This window comes from Topomyia yanbarensis, chromosome 2, assembly GCF_030247195.1.
Source record: "Topomyia yanbarensis strain Yona2022 chromosome 2, ASM3024719v1, whole genome shotgun sequence".
NCBI lineage: Eukaryota > Metazoa > Arthropoda > Insecta > Diptera > Culicidae > Topomyia > Topomyia yanbarensis.
Genome location: NC_080671.1, coordinates 389,684,602 through 389,692,615, shown reverse-complemented (window position 1 = coordinate 389,692,615; position 8,014 = coordinate 389,684,602).

Below are 8,014 nucleotides of genomic sequence, written 5' to 3'. Positions count from 1 at the left end.
CTGTCAGAAAAAAGATGATTTTCGATTGGATGAAAACCATAGTTTTCCGCTTTAAAAACTTGTTCCTGAACACCCTCAGTAAGTAACAATATATCAAGACAAATATCCGACGGGAATGTTAGGATCAACGTTAAAATTGCTCCGCCTAATTCACCCCCTACAATAGTCTAATTTACCCATGGGGATGAATTCACCCCCGATTGAAATCCACTGTTCTAGAAACTACTTTTGCTTGGTGACACGTTTATAGATTTCTTCAATAATTGCGGTGTGCTCGGATGAAGCCCTGGGCCGTATTTTTCTCTTATCCAACTTGTCGAAATTGACAGGGCGGGTCCAGAACCAATGAAGTCAATCGCAGCACCTGCCCTGACCAATTTGTCAGCCCATTCATTTCCAGTACTACCAGAATGTCCGGGCACCCAGACAAGGTAAATGGTGTTGACAATGCTTAGTTCTTCGATTTGGTTTCGGCACGCGATCACTAGCTTGGACCGGGATTTGTCTGAGCTAAGGGCCTTGATTGTAGCCTGACTATCGGAGCAGAAGTTTATAACTCTGCCGGACAAACTCAGTTGAAGGGCCGATTGCACCCCGCATATAATCGCAAAGATTTCTGCTTGGAATACAGTACAGTATCTACCTAGTGATGCGATTGTTCCAATCTCATTTCACGACAGTAGACACCAGCACGTCCCTCCATCAGCGAACCGTCAGCGTAACAGACCACTTGCGTTTGTTGTTGTCTTTCCATAAAGCCAAACAACCACTCCTCTCGAGAGGGAAACTTCACATGGAATATCCTGTAAGGAAAATTACATTCGAGTGTAATATCGCTGGGAGCAAGAATATCTTCACCCCATGTAACCATTTGTGACCACAATCGTGTATGACTGGTAGCAAGATCAACATGGTTACTGTTGCAAAGCCCAGTAACCTGCAGTCTGTATGCACATGATAGTGCTTCTTGTTTGAGGTGTATGTGTAATGGTTATTTAAAAGTGCCTCGACAGCAGCAGTCGGAGTTGTGGTGAAAGCACCCGTCAACGCCGTGAGCGCCAATCTTTGCAGATGGTTTAGCTTTGACTGGAACGTCATCACCTCTTCCTTCTGTCACCACACAAGGCACCCGCATGATAGTATTGGACGTACAATTTTCGTGTTAATACAGTATATGTATTTGGGTTTGAGTCCATAGGTCTATCCAAAAGTTCGTCTGCACTGCCCGAAGGCCATGCTGTTTTTCTGGTTACTGAACTCAATGTGAGCAGACCAATTCAGTTTGGAATTCAATATAACTCCAACGTATTTGACCTGATGTATACACGGTAGCTTAGAATCACAGAACTGCAAGGGACGAACCTCGGTTGTAATTCGCTTCTTCGTGAAAAGAACCATTGACGTTTTGCTTAGGTTAACTGATAATTTAACTTGTTGACACCACTATTCGACAGCCCTTAATGCTTGTTGCATTAAGTCAAAGATTGTTCCGATGCAAAGTCCAACAATTAATATTTGGTAATCGTCAGCAAACCCGTAGGTTGGAAATCCAAGCTCATTAAGTTTCTTTAACAAGCCGTCGGCCACTAAGTTCCATAACAAAGGATACAGAACGCCCCTCTGAGAACAACCGCAAATAGTCAACTTCCGTATCTCAGCCTGTCGCAGTGACGACCAAAGAATGCGGTTACTAAGCATTGCGTTTATCCAATGTTAGATACATGCAGATATCCCATGACCGCGCGTCGCTTCCGGAATAGACTGAAAGGACACATTCTCAAAAACACCCTCAATATCTAGGAATGCACCCAAGCTATATTGCTTGAGCGAGAAGGCTTTCTCAATGTTGTAAACAACATCGTGAAGGTTTCAGGCCCCAGGTTTATTCAAAAGTTCGTCTACACTACCCGAAGGCCATGCTCTTTTTATGGATCCTAAACTCAATGTGAGCAGATCAATTGAGTTTGGAATCCAATATAACTCCAACGTATTTGATTTCATGTGTACACGGTAGCTCAGAATTACAGAACTGCAAGGGACGAACCCCGGTTGTTATTAACTTCTTCGTGAAAAGAACCATTGAAGTTTTGTTTGAATTATCTGATAACTAAACTTCTCGAACCACTGTTCGATAGCTCTTAATATTTGATGCATTAAGTCAGAAATTGTTCCGATGCAAAGTCCAACAAACCCGTAAGTTAGACCCCAAGCTCATTGAGTTTTCTCATCAAGCCGTTGGCAACCAGGTTCCATAGCAAAGGTGACAGAACGCCCCCTTCGAACAGCCACAAATACTCTATTACTTTATCTCTGTCGGTCTCAGTGATGAGCAAAGAATGCGGTTACTAAGCATTGCGTGTATCCAACCCGAGATGAATACAGATACACATATGCATGTTGCAATTCATACAGTGGATATTCAACTAAACTAACGTTCCTGATGTGATGATCCATAATCCGTTTCTAAAGTTTTTAGAAGAAAAGAGAGATATGTCTAAAACTCTTGGCTTATTCATCGCTTGAGCGCCACCCTTTGGCAATAAATCAAACCGTTATTTCTCGCCATGTTTCGGGATATACCCAGTAGCAAGACTAGAAAGCACGGGAAAAATTCCATCTTTTCCAGGCGATTTGTATGGATTAAAGCCACTTGACCGATTCAGCGGTAACCAATGTGCGAGTCTGAATCACCAGAATGAGATCTGTGAACATTGTTCAGTTCCGATGCAACCTGAAAAGTATGGTTGGAAGAGACAATTAAGAACATCTTTTTCGCCAATCCACGTAAACACCATCTCTGGTTCTTAAGTAGTTCATTTGAAAATTTTTCGATTTTGAGAGAATTTTATTTAACCTGCTAGCCTCGTTCAGATTAAAGACATTAGTGCAAAGGTTTTGCCAGCCAGCCCGCTCTGCAGACCTAAGACATTTCCTATATGCACTGCGCGCTGAACTGAAAGCCCTGGAGTCAACACGCTGACGCCGGTTCCAAGCTCTTCTCACATCCTTCTTAATTCTTTTAAACTCAGCCATCATAGGGGTTTAGCAATACGAAGCTGACAAGCTTCTTCGTAGGATGCTACTATGACTAAGTTTGTCATATCCACAACGTCATCCAAGTCGTATCGTCCCAATTTGTAGATTTGTCTAATTTGTAGATTTAGGATCACGATATTTTTTTAATTCAATCTGTTTATTTTAGGAGGCACGGTACCGTTACAGCTTGAACGTGCAAATTTTTTGCATTTTACATTTTAACTTTCTTAAAACTAAGGGATTTTTAAAACTACATTTAAAGACTAAGGATCAATTTTTAGACTATCTGAAAATGAGTGACAATTTCAGACTACCTTAAACTAGGAAGACAGTATATGAGGGATCAATTTTTAAAGCTAGGCGTGAGACATTAAATATAAATACTATATATAAAATTTAGTTACAGACAAACAGACGTAACAGCTTGAAGAAAATTCTAAAAAAGACATCGCCCACGGTATACTAACGATACCGGTTGAACACATTGCACAAAATGTGATTCTGGCAACCATGGCAAATCAATTTTTTACAACCGAAGTCCTGGCAACAATGTCCACAACGCTTGTCAAATGCAAGATGATAAAAGAATAGGTGGGAGCATTGTTGCAGTTGTTAAATTTGCAGAGCGAAACAGAAAAATCGCCTATGTCACGTACTTTCAGTGCTGGGAAAATCACCAAAAATCAAAAATCATCAGTGATAATTATCACTGCTGATCATGCTGTGTTATGATCACAACCATAAAAAATCGCTAGTGATTTTCTCTGAAGCGATAATGTGCTAGCAAAAAATCATTGCAATAAAATCACCGCCTGTGATCACGGCCTGATTATGATTTGTTTTTGATCAGGATTATGAAGTTGAGAAAATCAGGTGCGATAGAAAAGATGCAAAATCGGGGTTGATGGTATTGTACATGATTATTGTAAGAAACTCCTTATGATGATGATTTAGCCAAATGATTTTGGGAGTGAGAGCGATCCAGCACACATGTAGGGATGCAAAATAATCCAAATTCTAACGATTTCAGCTTTTCAGAAATGTGTTTTATATTGAAGGATAAGTTGTTGGTAGTTGAACATCAATAGTTTTGAACATTTTCAATGCACAGGGGGGTCCGCCGATGCGTTAAAATTGATTTTTTAAACTTTTCGGAAAAGTGTTTTATATTGAAGGACAAGATGTTGGTAGATGAAAATCAATAGTTTTGGACATTTTCAATGCACAGGGGGGTCCGCCGATGTGTCAAAATGGAATGTTCTTCAACTTTTCGGGAAAGTGTTTTATATTGAAGGATAAGTTGTTGGTAGTTGCAAATCAATAGTTTTGGACATTTTCAATGTACAGGGGGGTCCGCCGATGTGTCAAAATGGAATTTTTTCAACCTTTTCGGGAAAGTGTTTTATATTGAAGGACAAGTTGTTGGTAGTTGAAAATCAATAGTTTTGGACATTTTCAATGTACAGAAGGGTCCGCCGATGTGTCAAAATGGAATTTTTTCAAACTTTTCGGGAAAGTATTTTATATTGAAGGACAAGTTGTTGGTAGTTCAAAATCAATAGTTTTGAACATTTTCAATGCACAGGGGGGGTCCGCCGATGCGTTAAAATTGATTTTTTTCAACTTTTCGGGAAAGTGTTTTATATTGAAGGACAAGTTGTTGGTAGTTCAAAATCAATAGTTTTGGACATTTTCAATGCACAGGGGGGTCCGCCGATGCGTTAAAATTGAATTTTTTCAACTTTTCGGGAAAGTGTTTTATATTGAAGGACAAGTTGTTGGTAGTTCAAAATCAATAGTTTTGAACATTTTCAATGCACAGGGGGGGTCCGCCGATGCGTTAAAATTGATTTTTTTCAACTTTTCGGGAAAGTGTTTTATATTGAAGGACAAGTTGTTGGTAGTTCAAAATCAATAGTTTTGGACATTTTCAATGCACAGGGGGGTCCGCCGATGCGTTAAAATTGAATTTTTTCAACTTTTCGGGAAAGTGTTTTATATTGAAGGACAAGTTGTTGGTAGTTCAAAATCAATAGTTTTGAACATTTTCAATGCACAGGGGGGGTCCGCCGATGCGTTAAAATTGATTTTTTTCAACTTTTCGAGAAAGTGTTTTATATTGAAGGACAAGTTGTTGGTAGTTCAAAATCAATAGTTTTGGACATTTTCAATGCACAGGGGGGTCCGCCGATGCGTTAAAATTGAATTTTTTCAACTTTTCGGGAAAGTGTTTTATATTGATGGACAAGTTGTTGGTAGTTGAAATCAATACTTGAACTACGATCACGCAACTTTAAATTTGAAACTGTTCGATATTTTACATATGGAACTAGTACCTCCAAAGTCATTGAAAAGAACTTTTGGAAAATCAAGATTGTACGTGAAATCTAAAGAGCTAAAACTGGCGTAAAGTCACCCCCACAAGGCGGGCTACTTTACGCCAAATTTTTTTTTTCGCAGAATCACTCCTTGATTTATTGTTATGGATTATGCTCGTTATTTATGTGTGAAAGCAAATGAATGTAGTGCTCGTAAAATAAAAGGATGTGTTAAAAAAATGCGTACCACGCATCCAATAACTTTGTTTTGGAGAGTCAATAAATCCTACAATGAAAAAAGCAAGCCGAGAGAAAGAAGCTCTACGTGATAGACTTGATATTGATGATATTGAGCCTTAAAAATTAGACCACCTTGTTTTAGTATTTTTCTAAAAGTAGTTTTAATTGTGTTACGGAGTGCAAAGGCTCTTCCAACAGAAACGTTTTAATGGTCAGGTCAGTTCGGGAAATATTTTTTAGAAATGCGCCACCTCTAATTTTTACCTACAATCGGCGGCGGCGGGGCGCACTCCTCTTATATTTTTATCTTTCTTTTTAATAAATCGAAGCTATTAAAATATTCTTCCATCGTCCCTAGACATAGCCTTGTAATCCTTTCGGATTATTTCGTAAAAATTTCCCTTAAGGGGGTCTTCCAGCGCAAAATTTAATATAAATGATTTTTTTGGTTTTTGCTAATTTTGCATCTCTAAGACAAGAAAAATATGCTCCAGAAAGGATTTACTATTTTGCCAATTATAGAACCTCGTCCTTCACATAGTGAAAAAATCATCTTTTTAAAAACAAATCTACTTTGAAAATTTGTTCGAGGTCTGTCTCGTTTGCTGAAACATTTATCAAAAACCCCTACTGTTTAATATTTGTAATACATTGACAGACCCCAAGCTCATTTAAAATGTCAACAATTGATTTTTATCTGCCAACAACTTGCCCTTCACTATAAAACACTTTCCCAAAAAGTTGAAATCATTCTTAATTAGATACTTCGACAGAGCCTCCTGTACATTGAAAATGTCCAAAACTATTGTTTTTAACAGTCCTCAACTTGCCCTTTAATATAAAACGCTCCTAAAAAGTTGAAAAAAAATCCATTTTGACGCATCAGCGGACCCCACTGTATATTGAAAATGTCCGAAACTATTGATTTTCAACAGCCCTCAGCTTGTGCTTCAATATAAAACACTTTCCCAAAAAGTTGTAAAAAATTCCATTTCAACACATCGGCGGACCCCCTACATTGAAAATGTCCAAAACTATTGATTTTCAACAGCCCTCAACTTGCCTTTCAATATCTAACACTTTCCCAAAAAGTTGAAAAAAAATCCATTTTGACACATCGGCGCGCCCCCCTGTGCATTGAAAATGTCCAAAACTATTGATTTTCAATAGCCCTCAACTTGCCCTTCAATATAAAACACTTTCCCAAAAAGTTGAAAAAAATTCCATTTCGACACATCGTCGGACCCCCCCCCCCCCCCTGCTCTGCATTGAAAATGTCCAAAACTATTGATTTTCAACAGCCCTCAACTAGCCTTTCAATATAAAACACTTTCCCAAAAAGTTGAAAAAAAAATTCAGCTTGGCTCATTGACACCCCTAACATATCCATAATGTTCGAAAATAGATAATGATCATTGATCCAAGAATTAAATCAAATCGCAATCATGGCTGATAATGCTCACTTGTGATTTTTTCCGAATTGCTCGCTGCAGATAGAATCATGCCGTGATCATCCTCTCAATTATCAAATTCAACCACAGATTAAAATCACAACTGATAGAGGGCAAGAAAAAATCGGTAGTGATTTTTGGGAGATGATCTTTTGATAGTTAATAGAGTGATCACGGCATGATTTTATCGGCAGTGAGAATTTTCGAAAAAATCATAAGCGATAATTATCAGTCATGATTGCGGTTTGATTTTTTTTTTATTATGATTTTCCCAGCACTGCGTACTTTAATTTTCCATGGGATAATGATTGCAATTGGCAAACTTAACGATTACATTTTTAAAATCCAACCCAACCGTTTACTGTTACGGAAAATAAAGCAACGCCAAAATTGTTGCTGTTCGTGTGAAGAAATAAATTCTTGTCGTATTTTGGTCGTAGCAATGATTTTTGTCTCTATTTACTCTTCTTTATCATCGCTCTTTTAGCATCACGGAGACCTAAGGTACTCTTTATTTTATTTTCCAGGCTGACGTTTACTTTTACTTCTTATAACTGCAAGGTTATGTAGCCCTTTTTTTAAAAAGTCGACTGTACTATCGAAGTTATCATTGGATCAAGATCGCAGAGACATAACATACTAAAGATTACTAAGTAGGGAAAGTTAGGAAAATTTAGAGCCATACTACTCAAGTGAGACCACCCAGTCAAAAAGGGCAAGTTGCTGGCTAACGGAGGGCTATTTGCCAACTCGGATGCGCTAATTGCCCTTCAATTTGCCAGCAAATTACTGGCAATTAGGGGGCTATTTCAAATGCAACATTTAGGCGATTTGCCGCCGTCATTTTTTAGCCGCTCTACCCACCCTTAAATCGCCCCTAAATCGCCCAGAGAACGCGCCATTTAATCGCCCTTAATTGCCTAATATGAAAATTACACATAATACTTATTTTCGGATTCATTATCTACT